Below are 12,724 nucleotides of genomic sequence, written 5' to 3'. Positions count from 1 at the left end.
GAATTACTAGGTTATTCAAATTGTCTGTTATACTTTTATATTCTTTTATTAAGCTTTTAGTAGAAGTTCTTGATTAAAACATTTATTCAACATAGTACACATAGTTTCAGTTAGGTTATTACACATAAGGATGAGCCTCTGGTCTGGTAAGAGGTCAGAAGTGCAACGGGTGAATTGAGAGAGCATTTGAGGACGACATAGACACACACACACACACACACACACACACACACACACACACACACACACACACACACACTCAGTTAGAGAGAATCATTTATAGGTGGAAGTTTAATCATGTTTTGCTTGGGGTTGCAAAAGAGCAGTTTGTCGCAGAACTGCTGCTGATGTGTCAAGATGACAAGAGAGCATCCGGCAGTGACAGGATGTACCAGCCATGAAGATAGAAGACAACGTTCTTTTAAACTGTGTTAAAAGTCATTGTGGTTTTGATTTGACGTATGTATATATTCTGTCTGTGACGTATGAAGGGGCGTCGTTAATTCAAACCCTGATGCTATAAAAATCTGTGTATGCTTTGATTAAGTCGAAGATTAATTCCTGTCTGCTTACAGACTGGTCTTCCCACGCGTGTATTTATTAAAATCAATTGTTTGACCAAGATCTTCTGGACCTGGTTGTTTGTACTCTCCTTCCTCAATTATGTGAACCTTAACAACGGCCTGTCCTCACAATCGTTCTCCTTCCTTCTTGCACTTGGCTGCAAATATCATAGCTGAGCCAGTGTCTTATATTTTTAATCTTTCTCTACAACAGAAGGCTTTACCACAGATGTGGAAGTGTGCCTCTGTACTCCCCCACTGACAGCTGGTGATTCTTCAACAGTTATTAATTACAGGCCAATTTCCAAACTCTGTCTTATCTAAGGTTCTTCAGAGGCTGGTAAATAATCAACTTCAAAGTTATCTGGATGAAAATATGATTTTATCTCACTTCCAGTCTGGTTTTAGGAAACTGCACAGTACTGGAACTGCTTCGATAAAAGTTTTCAAAGACATCTATGAAGCGCTGGATGCAAAGAACGACTATGCAGCTCTTTTTATTGATCTATCAAAAGCCTTTGACACTGTTGACCACAAAAAAAATCTTCTGGCACAACTTCACCTACTTCCAAGGTGCGTGGAGAGGATGAGGATCTAACAGCACAGGAACTCCAGCAACACTCAGTAGCAGCTGCTCCCAGTCCCTTGGTTTATGAGCTGAGCTGCTGACCACAGCATTTTATGTCATAGATTACTGGAAATAGGCCTTTCAGACCGAGCAGCTGGCTGGTTCTTTAATGTTCTTTTGGATATTAGCAGTGCGTTCAGCTCAATGGTCTCTCTTCCAGCTTTTTAAATGTCACTAAACGAGTGCACAGGGTTCTGTCCTGGGCTACTTATGTCAACGGTGTGGCACAAAATCTAGATTCATCTGTTCATTTTATACCATCAACATAGTTTTCAAACCATTACAGCAGCTGTTGGTAGTATTCAGTCTCAGCTGGCTCAGACTGGCTTTAAAAATACCAAAGTCATGTTGTTCACAAACAGAAAGAGGGTCCGGCTTTATTTCCTTCTCCTGTATCTGCTCAAAGTATTTCTATTGAAACTGTGGCCTCGTACACATACCTCAGTACTGTGATTGATGACAGTCTTTCCTATAAGCCACACATTGAACATCTAATAAAGACACTGAGGCTGAAGTTGGGCTTCTCTTCCAGGAACAGATCATGTTTCACAGGAAAAAGCTTGTTGCTGCCACCTTTTTTTTACCTGCCCTGGATTACAGTGACATGATTTATATGAATGACTCTGCTCGCTCTCTTCATCTGTTGGATTTTGTCCATCATGGGGCATTAAGATTTATAACTGTCTGTAAACCTTTAACACACCACTGTACTCTGTGTTCTCTGGTTAACTGGTCCTCATTGGTCTTACACACGATGGTCCATTAGTATCGTTTTATCTATAAATCTGTTTATCTATTTATCAGAGTACATGTTAGGCAAACAGTTTAGTCATAGCCTGCAGTCTCAGGACATCATTACATTCACTGTTCCATCAGTTCGTGCAGAGCTTGGGAAGAAGGCGTTCTCCTTTTCTGCTCCGTCTTCATGGAAAACATAACCGAAGGATTTAAGGCTCTCTCAGTTGATTTCACTTGCAGACTTCAAAAGACGTACACATGTTTTTGTGAAACCATCTCTGGGAACTTGTTCTCGTTATTAATATGACTGAGTACATTACACAAACTTTTCTTTTATTGTTGTAATTTTAATATGTTTGTCTGGAACAGGTCTCTCTTGTAAATGAGACATTGAGTCTCAATGAGCCTACCTGTATAAATAAAGATTAAATTACAAAGTCCTTTGTTTAAAAGTTCCTTCAGCTGCCAGTGGGACGTGCTGTGGCACTATCGGTTGCTGAGCCTTTATATTGTTTGTTAGACTACAAATATAATGGCTCACTGTATTTCAGAATCAGAAAAACTTTATTAATCCAGGAGGGAAACTGAGTTGTCATAGCACCAAATATACAAGAAACAACAAGCACTCATATAAAGTGAGTGTAGAAACAAAGTTATGATAGATAAATATTCAGATAAATAGGGAAATATAGGTATAAATATACATACCAGTATAAAAGGACAAGTATGTGTGCAAATATATTGTGGTGTACAAAGTGACAGGCTGCACTGAGGTGTGATTATTTCTGTTCCACATGTGTGGATCTGACCAAGTGGATGAATTGAAGAGTCTGAAGGCAGCAGAAGGAACGATCTCCTGTAACGTTCCCTCAGACAGCGGGGTTGAAGGAACCTGTTGCTGAAACTGCTGTGCAGAGTGTCCAGTGTATCATGGAGGGGGTGAGAGTCATTGTCCATGATTGACAGCAGTGTGTCACAGATCACCTCCTCCAGGGTGGAGAGCTTCATGCCAACAACAGACTGATAAAACATATAGAGCAGCTGCTGCATATGTTGAAGGACCTCCCTGGGGGTGGCTGTAGCTCAGGTTGTAGAGCAGGTCACCTACTCACCGGAAGGTTAGTGGTTTCATCCCAGGATCCTTCAGTCTACATGCCAAATATCCTTGGGAAAGATACTAACCCCATGTTGCCCTCCGATGCATCCATCGGAGTGTGAATGCAAGCGAATGCAAGTGTGAAGCACTAAAAACCTTAGATAAAGTGCTTGTGTGAATGGGTATGATTGGGTGAATGCACAAGTTGTATAAAGTGCTTTGAGTGCTCAATGAGAGTAGAAAAGCACTATATAAGAACCAGCCCATTTACCATCTGAGCCTTCATTGAAAGTAAAGCTGGCTCAGACCCTTTTTTGTAGGCAGCGTCCATGTTGGCAGACCACTCCAACTTGTGATCCAGATGAACTCCCAGATACTTAAAAGGATGTGACTATTTCAACATCATTCCCACCAGTGCAGACAGGGGAGGGATCTGTTTCTGCCAAAGTCCACCACCAGCACCTTTGTTTTGGCCACAGTCAGCTTCAGATGATTCTCCTCACACCACCTCACGAACCGACCAATCAGTCCTCTGTACCCCTCTTCTCTTCCCATTCCCTCTTTAATCCAGGATCTCAACCAGTTTGTTATGTTCTCTCTTATAACTTAACTGGTAAAGTAACAACACCTGTTTGGTTGTTAGTAACTTACTTTATTAACAATGTTGTGGAAAGGCACAGGCATATCAATGCGCACATACACCACACTTGGTGTTCTCTACTTTACACAGAAAGTAGTACCACAAAATTATAAACTGATTTTACTAAATGCATAACAGTTTATTTTTAAGGAGGTCAAAGTAAACAGCTTTCAGTCCATTTTTTAGTATATTGGATCAAATGTTTCTTTTTCATGTAGTGAGGTTTATTTCTCCAGATAAAATGAAAGTTTATTTGATTAATAGCTTTTGTTCATTTATCTGGAATGACATTAGTGTGCGTTGGATTGATACATCTTGGTAAACTTTCCATTTTTGTTAGATAAATTCGAGAGCACAGGAAAACACAGGGCCTATATACACAGGGAAGTAATCAGGGAAAGAGAAACGGGAGGGAGACACAGCTGGGAGGTAGGGATGTGTGATATGACCAAAATCTCATATCCCAATATAAAACATCTATCGTCCGATAACGATATAAATCACAAAAAATGTTATATTTTCTGTAAATTCTGTGAATCTCGGGTAGGTGAAGTGTTTCCAGCTGGGCGTCGTGTACTTGGAGTCGAGTGTTTTAACCGATGCATGAAACTACACATTTTTAGACATAGGTTGTAACAGCCGCTGTTTTCTTTGTGAGTATTTATTACACGGCGTGCTGCGGGGAAAAGCCTGTTCTAACGTTTGAGTCTAAGGTTTATTTTTTAGCACCTGACGACTCTTTTTTTTTGCTTCTCATCCGTCAATACTCTGCATACTTTTTCACGTGATTCAGTTTAAGACTGTTGAAAAGTCTCAACAGGATCTTGAGCTTTATTGTGAAAGGTTTATGTGGAAAATAAACAAGCGGACATGCAATGGTTTTACCGTCGTTGTTGCTAACGACAACCCATAAAAACAGGCGCTTGTCCGTCCGTAGTGTGGTTATATTAAATATAAGAGAAAGAGAGAACTTTAAGAAATGAATATAGCCACTACAGTGACCATAAAAAAAACGCTGAAAAAATATTGCCGTAAACAGTTTATTTTGCGACACCATGAAACAAATGATAGCGTAAAATGAAACGATAGATGTTTTTATATCGTCATCTGATATATATCGTTATATCGAACAGCCCTACTGGGAGGGTTTGGGCTAACGAGACACGGGGGAGCAAAGCTAGACACACTGACATGAGACAACCCTTCACAATAAAACAGGAAACAAGAAACAGACGCAGACTTGACACTGAACCTATACTAAACACGAGACACAACCTAAGAACTAATCCCTCACTAAGAATAACAGAAACATAGAATACCAATAAACAAAGCATAACAAAAGCATCGGGATACAAACCATAATGCAAAGTAATATAAGAACTGAAAATGCTGGGTCAAAATGACCCAGAACCGTGACAAAAGCTCAGAGTTCAGTTTGGTCTTGAATTCTTTTAGTTTCTTCTCCACGTTCAATGACCGATTTACTTTTTGGTCCTTTGTGAGATGAATTTCCAAATATCTTATTTCTGATTTAACAGGAATGTTACAGAAATCTTTTTCTAGTTTATCATTTATGGAAAAGAGTTTATAGTTATTAGGATTTAATGTTAATGAAGCTGTCTTGAAGAGTTTTTACATTTTTCACTAGTTATTGGAACTTGATTTTTTTTATCTTGAAGATGACTGTTATAAAGAGTGTGTGTGTGTGTGTGTGTGTGTGTGTGTGTGTGTGTGTGTGTGTGTGTGTGTGTGTGTGTGTGTGTGTGTGTGTGTGTGTGAGAGAGAGAGAGAGAAAGCGCGAGAGGTTGCGTCTTGATTGAAATCGAGTAGTTAATAGTAAGTGACTGGCTGTTCCCGTATGGGATTAGAACGATGCCACCTTATCCCATAGTCCATGATGCGATTCCCATTCGTATATACGCAGCTAATCAACGTGGTTGACAGGCTATGACAGCGTCCTTAGGTGCCGACACCGGTGTTTTAGCTAGCAAAGCGGCGTGGCTGATGTGGAGTGATACATCTCCTGTTGTAAGGCCTGCAGGTATCAGGCTGTTGTTCTCCTTTATCTCATAGTGGACAGAAATTATTTTTTGCAGTGGCACAAATAATTTGTGTGGCATCAGATTTGATGCAGAACAGCCGATTGTTCTGTAAATAGTTTGAAATGTTTATTTTAAAAACGCCTTGACTGCATTTTTAGGTAAACAGCTGCAAAAAACTTTGTTGTTTGCATAACTCACATATCTCATAACTCAAACATCACAAAATCCAAACGCTGAACTGCACCTATGCCACAGAGCTTCATTCCAACACATCAAATTAATGACGTTCCTTTCAATAAACCTCGGACACACACAATTAACAGGAGTAACATCCCCCACTAATCTGCCTGTTAAACCTAAATAACTCAGCCTAGTCTTCCGTACATACTGGCGATGGGTATTTATGTATGTTAGATTTGTATTGTTGATTGTCATTTATGCTTAGAAACATTTACCCACATATGCTTAGAAGTGTATAACCATTTGTAGATTGAAAGAATGTCTCATCCTAGGAGGTCTGTAACAGCTCTGTGTAGCATGAAGGGGGAGTGCGTTCACTCCCTCTACAGAGTGTTCCGGCGTAGATCACACCTCCTAGGAGAGGTCGTATCTTTTCTTATTGATTTATGGTATAGCAAGCACACGTATATCTGTTTAAGTATAAGAGCCTTTTGTTCAGATGGACCGCTAGACTCCTGGCACCAGCTTTGGGGAGTCTTCACAGGGTCACATCTGGACACCACACACACACACACACACACACACACACACACACAGTATTCTTTGTTCACATGTATACCTATGTAAGATGTCATATGTTAATGACCCTATGCATATTCATGTAACCACAATAAAAGGAGTGCTATGGGGAGCCTGGCTGAGAGTCTGACGGAGGTCAAGTGGTGGAACGACACTCGGTTCCAGCCAGCTTTCCCTCATGCATGAGTAAAACCAGCCTGCTTGTGTCTTGCTTTGCAGTGTAACTATATTGTCTTCAACGTTCCAGCGGATAGGTACAAGCTACAAACCTATCAATGTACCTCCATACCGTTAGGTGTGAGGAAGACAAACTGTCTTAAACACAAACTGCAGCGGTACTCCCAAGCCAATGGCTTCAGCCGCCTGATGCACAATAACTAGAAAGCAAATCAGTACAAAGCCTAATGCAGGTGAAACTGCTGAAACCTAACAGGGGAATAAGACTCCTGATTGAAACCAGCTGTGTGAAGCCACAGGCTTACTCTAAAAGGCAACAGCGAACCATAAAACTCTCACCAATAAAACTATATATAAATAATCCAATAAAACCTACAAACTCTTCTGTTGACAAGTTGTTGTGGCTCCTCCAGCAAATGGCCGCAGCAGGCTAAACATGAGGACGCTGATGATGACAACAATAAACACATGAGATGGACTTCTGCACTATTTGCTCCTTTAATTCCACATGTTACTGTCCACTATACAAATCAGCACATCGAACTATTAAACAAATGCACAGACTGCACAAACAAAATGACTGCAACTCACAAAAAATTACACCAATTACTACACCAAACTACAACATTGGCCTATGGCATCAATTAGTGCATAAAACATACATCAAGTTACAGTCAAAAATGCATCAAAATGACTCAAGCTGGGGTCAACAGGTTTCCCCTCATGCTCACTCTACCTTTCTGCTCAACACGCCCACGAGTCACGCCCCACACCCGTGCACCAATACAAGGTGTGCATTTAAACCAACCCTCTTAATCCAAAGCAAAAAGGAACAACTCATATGGCTCCTACACTTGTGCTAAAGAACTCAGTCCTATATTTTAGGTTATTCTGAATAAATCGTTCATGCCCTCTCTTTGGAAAGAAGCTGTCGTGGTTCCTGGTCCTAAATCTAGTCATCCAAAAGTTCTAAACGACTTCAGGCCTGCTGCCCTCACCTCAGTCTTTGAAAAAAATCATCAGAAATGTGATTATGGAAGACACCGAACTTCAGCTTGATTCAATGCAGATTGCACATAAGCCCAATAGAGGAGTGATTCTACTTCACCTGACTGTCAAACATGTAGAGAGTAAAGGACTTCAGTTCATCAATTTCTCTTCTGCTTTCAATAACACAGCCCCATATTTCAATCAAAAGACTTTTAGAACAGTTTGAAATCCGGACAAACCTGAGCAAGTGCAGTCATATAAATATCTTGCGGCCATTGAGTCTGTTTTATCATGAGAATGATGCAGGACAAAGTCTTATAAAAGCAGCTTTGTCCCTGCTGCCGTCACTAAACTTAATAACTAATAACTGTTTTTCTGATTTGATTCATCTCGTCTAATTTCCAAATATGTGTCTGTCAGGTTTAAATCGATGTGTGTGTTTGTGAAGGGATGACAAATGCTATTATTTTTCTGTGAAGCAAATTTACCTAAAAGTAAAGTAACCTTGATATCTCAGGATGTAGATGTCCCACCCAAAAACGTCATCCAGCCCTGAAACATCGGTACTGTTCAAGGCAGCATTGCTGTCCACACGTCCATCAGAGTGTTAGAGGTGGCTGTCACGGATGTTGCAGTCTGCTCTCTGTTTCCATGAAACAACCACACTTGAAAGGATCATTAAAGCTACCTGTACTAAAGGAAGCTGAGAACATGGCAGATGTGGGACTGACTGTCATCAGACTGACGATTGTTCTTGAGCAGATCTACAGGTCAGCTGTTCCACATCATGTTTCTAGGATGGAGCCGTTTGGAATAATGCCGCCCTCTGCTGGACAGATACCATGTTGTCCCTGAGTCCTTCTGATCCTCAGCACTTTCTATCAGGAGACAACGCACTTTTGACGTTGACCCATTTGACGTTGTTCACTTGATGTTCTGAAGCCCAGTACGGACCTTAACACGGGCTCCATTTGGACATATTAGATTAACTGTTTTTTAAGACCAGTTTCTTAAATTACATGACGGTGTGATTTTTATCTTGTGCTTTTAGTGCAGAGAGAGTCTCTGTGGAGGTTGGATGTTCTCCCCGTGTTTGTGTGGGTCCTCTCAGGGGACTCTGGCTTCCTCCCACAGTTCACAGACATTCAGGTAGTGGGGTTAGGTTAACTGGTGAATAAGTGTGAGTGTGAACGGTCATCTGTCTCCTCACCCTGTGTTAGCTGGGATCGACTCCAGCTCGTACATGCCCGTCAGGCACCATCCTCATACCTGTTCTGGTAAATCCAGTCCTGGAAGACACAGCTCACCTGGAATCTGTGTTCATGTTATAAAATGTTACATTTCATTAGAAGTTGGTTGTATTCCAGTTTTATGTTGCAGTTTTCACTTTTGAAAGGGAAGGTTAGTCCTGCTCAGTCAGATGCTGAATGCTCTCTTTCAGTACGTTGTTGTATTAAACGATGACTCAGCAGACGACACATTGTAGCCATGTTAAAAATCATGCAACAGACCCTTGGTCACGATGTCATTGTGGGGATGTCTAAAGGCTGGCTTCCTTCTAATAACCGTAACAAGTGTGATGCTGGGTCAAAGTTCAGCCTCTGAAGACCTCGACGTGTTTGAAGTTATCGACAGGGTGCGAGGTCCACTTCAAAGGTGTTCTATGTTATATGTTGGTCAGGTTAATCAAAATGGAAACTGTTGAACATTTCAGAAGTTTACACAAACTTTCGTCTTTGCCAAAAGCACAGCATTACAAACAAGAGCGGAACTTAAAGTAAAGAATCCATCTCAGCAGCCTAGTATTGATTCGATACCGATGCCAACTTGGTATCGATACAATCGATATTTGGATCGATCTGCCCACCACTATTGTTCACTCCATCAAAGAAAATCACAATAAACAGGATAAATAATTTGTATTTGTTTGTTTGTTTACTGACATACTTCTTTGGCCAGCCTGCCCTTGAGTATGTGTCACACACCTGTTTACAGCCAGCATGGCGCCTGATGTGAAATCACTGAAAGAAAAGAAAACCTACAGCGTCCTCCTTAGGAGCCATTTGGCTCACAAATGGGACAACGACCTAAAAAAAGTGTGGTTGCCCAGTGACGGCACGGTGAGTTTTTTCTCATTTGGGGACCAACTGGAATTAGTTGCAGCGACCAGCTCATTACGTTGCTGGATGGGAGGCAACCTGTCTCCACGCAGTTGCAGGTTGATTGGCAAAGGTTTGCAAATAATCATTACCACTTACAAACGCAGACAGAATGGACGAAAGCAGTACGCAGTGCAGCACATCAGACAAGTGCAGCTCATCTGCAACTTATCTCTCTAAAGTAGGGGACTCCACTCAACTGGTTATAGTTATAGTTAGAGTCCTGTATCAAAGGAGGCTGCCGAGCATCAGTGTTGTTTGTGGAGGAATTTCAGTTTCAGGCCTATGAGTTTCTGGCTGAATGAAAGTGGTTAATGTGAATATCTGTGTATGTAGACAGCAACAGATAATCAGGTATATAACCTGAGATGATTAGTTAACAGGTGATTTTCAGGCAGTCGCCACAAAAGTGCCATCTTTAGTCAGGTCTACACACCATAGAGCAGTTCTCTGTGTGAGAAAGAAAACATATATTTCATCGGCACATACATAATCATATACATGACATGACAGTCTGTCTTCTGTCTATGTATCTTCATAATTTTAACTTACAGTCGTGATTTTTCTGGACTTAAAGGAAGAGAGAGTCACATGTTTGTCTGCTGATCAGGAACAGTTCCACTGTGACGTCAAGTCGGTGTTAATAATGAGAAACAAAGCCTTCAGTCTTCGAGCTACAGTACACGGAGTCAACATCACGGTTTCGCCTTCCAGAGTCTTTCTAGCTTGACGTGGTCTCCTTTGGTTTCTTCGGTGAGCTGTTGAAGATAAGTCATGTTAAACTTGAATTTTACTACTTTCAAAGATAACCCTGAAGCATCATGTGAACTGGAAAGTAAATGTCATTTGTACAATAAAGCTGTGTGACTGCACTTGCATGTGAGTACTGCTGCTCAGGAAATAAAACATGAAAGAGTCCTTTGAAGACGCAGCAGATACAGAGAGGCAGGGTGTGTCTATATCTCTGTAGTTACATGTAAGGCTTTGACTGACAACCTGACAGCTTTTGTTCTTTTGTTGTTTGCGTGAGTCGTGGCGTATGTTTAAACGAGTCTCCCGCTCGCACAGTCGGCCACAGAGCTGCAAGAAGCAGCAGGACGCAAAGGTGAGCTCTGAGTCCTCCTGCGGCTCAACCCCAAGCAGGAGATCTGCCGTCTGTTTCCTGTTAGATGATTGTGTTTCTTTGACCACCACAGAAAGGGTCATCATCACTGCAGTTAGACCGACATGTACCTCCAGGAGGCAGCATCCCTCCCAAATTGAAGCCCTGTACTCTTCGAGACCCAAACATCAGAGTTTAATGAAGCATCACATGTTCCATGTGACGCAAAGTTAACATAAAACATGTTTGGCCTCTTAAACAGTCCAGCAGAATAATGTTTTCTTATTCTAACACTGCAACAGAGGCGACTCACAGCTATTGGTCCGATGGATCATTGTAGAAAGTTTCATTTAAAATAAAGAATATTGTGTTTTGTTCTTATGCTTTGCAGAATGTCCACATGAACACAACAACTCAAAGGTTTTATTACAAAGAGGAAAGTACTTTATGAGTGTGCAGGCTGGTTTTCTGGTGAGAAACCGGCTGAACGTTAAACCTGAGAGCTCAGAGTCTCGCGCTGTGCTGCAGTTACGTTCAGCTCTCCACACCGCCGGCTAACGTCTCTGAGCACTGGCTGATCTCATAGCTCTGCTGGTTTGTGGATTCAAACATCACAGTGATGATACAGAGTGTTTTCTTTTGAAGCGTCCTCATGAAAAATAGACCCACATCCCTTTATACTGTCCATCTTCAGGATGAACTTTTTTTTTTCTCTCATGTTGTTCTGTTTAGTTTGGACAGAGCAAAGCCAGGAGGCCAAAATTTACTAGGATTAGATTCATTAGTTAATATTTATAAGCAAATGAAATTCTGATAAAGTTCTATGTGAGCTGTGTTATGATTTTGCAATGGGCCAGATTTGGTCTGTGTGCCTTGATTTAGAGAAGACCTGCATACAACATTGGATAAGATGCTACACTATTACATCGACACTGTTAGCTCCTTATCCGCTAGGATGTCCTCCAGCGCTCCATAAAGTGAACAACACACCTGCCATGTGCAGCGAAACTCAGTCAGATGTGGGTCATAATAGGGCCAAACACATGTGGCCCTCAGAACATTTTACAGGGGCCATAAATGAGCTGTAAATACCAAAAGCAGCCCAGTTAGACCCAGATTTTTCTGCGATCTGGAGACTATTGTGATCTCATGAACAGTAAGTTCACAGATGGTTAAATTCTGTGTTAATTATGGTAAATCACAGAAACAGGACAAAGCAGGCTGCAGACCACCTGTGACCCCAGAAGTCAGTGATTTTCCCAGCTGGTAATCGACTTTTAAGCTGCTTTTATGTGAGCGACCGTATGAACATGATCAGGCCAAAATCGAATTTTTATATTTAAAGGTCAGCAGCGTGTTCCCTCACAGTGGACGATAGCTTCAGTGTTCTGCATGTGTGTTTTGTTTCCTATGAGAAGCTTGCACGCTGCACCCACAGAAAAACATAAAATAACCTACTGAAGTTATGCTCGGGTTACAGACAGCGTAGCACACACAGTGAGCTGGGGAAATCCCTATCAGTTTCTCAGACTATTAAATAAAGCAGCAGGGGTCAAAGGTCACCAAGGACTAAAAATAGACCCAGAGGTCACACAGGCAAACTGGGTAGCAGCAGGAAATCCCGAAAACATGGACAAACACAGGGATGTAGAGTCAGCTATGTACAAGCTGAGCTGAGATCGGTGAGCAGAGGTGCAGCGAGCAGGCAGCAGAGCAGGCGTGAGAGGCCAAGATTCATTTTAAGCCATTATGAGAAATATGATTCGTCAGTGAGAAGTTATTTAGAATTAAATAAAGAAGTGTAAATAAAAATAGAACCAGAACCTTTAA

Source organism: Maylandia zebra, linkage group LG15 (genome assembly GCF_041146795.1).
Source record: "Maylandia zebra isolate NMK-2024a linkage group LG15, Mzebra_GT3a, whole genome shotgun sequence".
NCBI classification, from domain to species: domain Eukaryota; kingdom Metazoa; phylum Chordata; class Actinopteri; order Cichliformes; family Cichlidae; genus Maylandia; species Maylandia zebra.
This window is presented reverse-complemented; position numbering follows the sequence as displayed.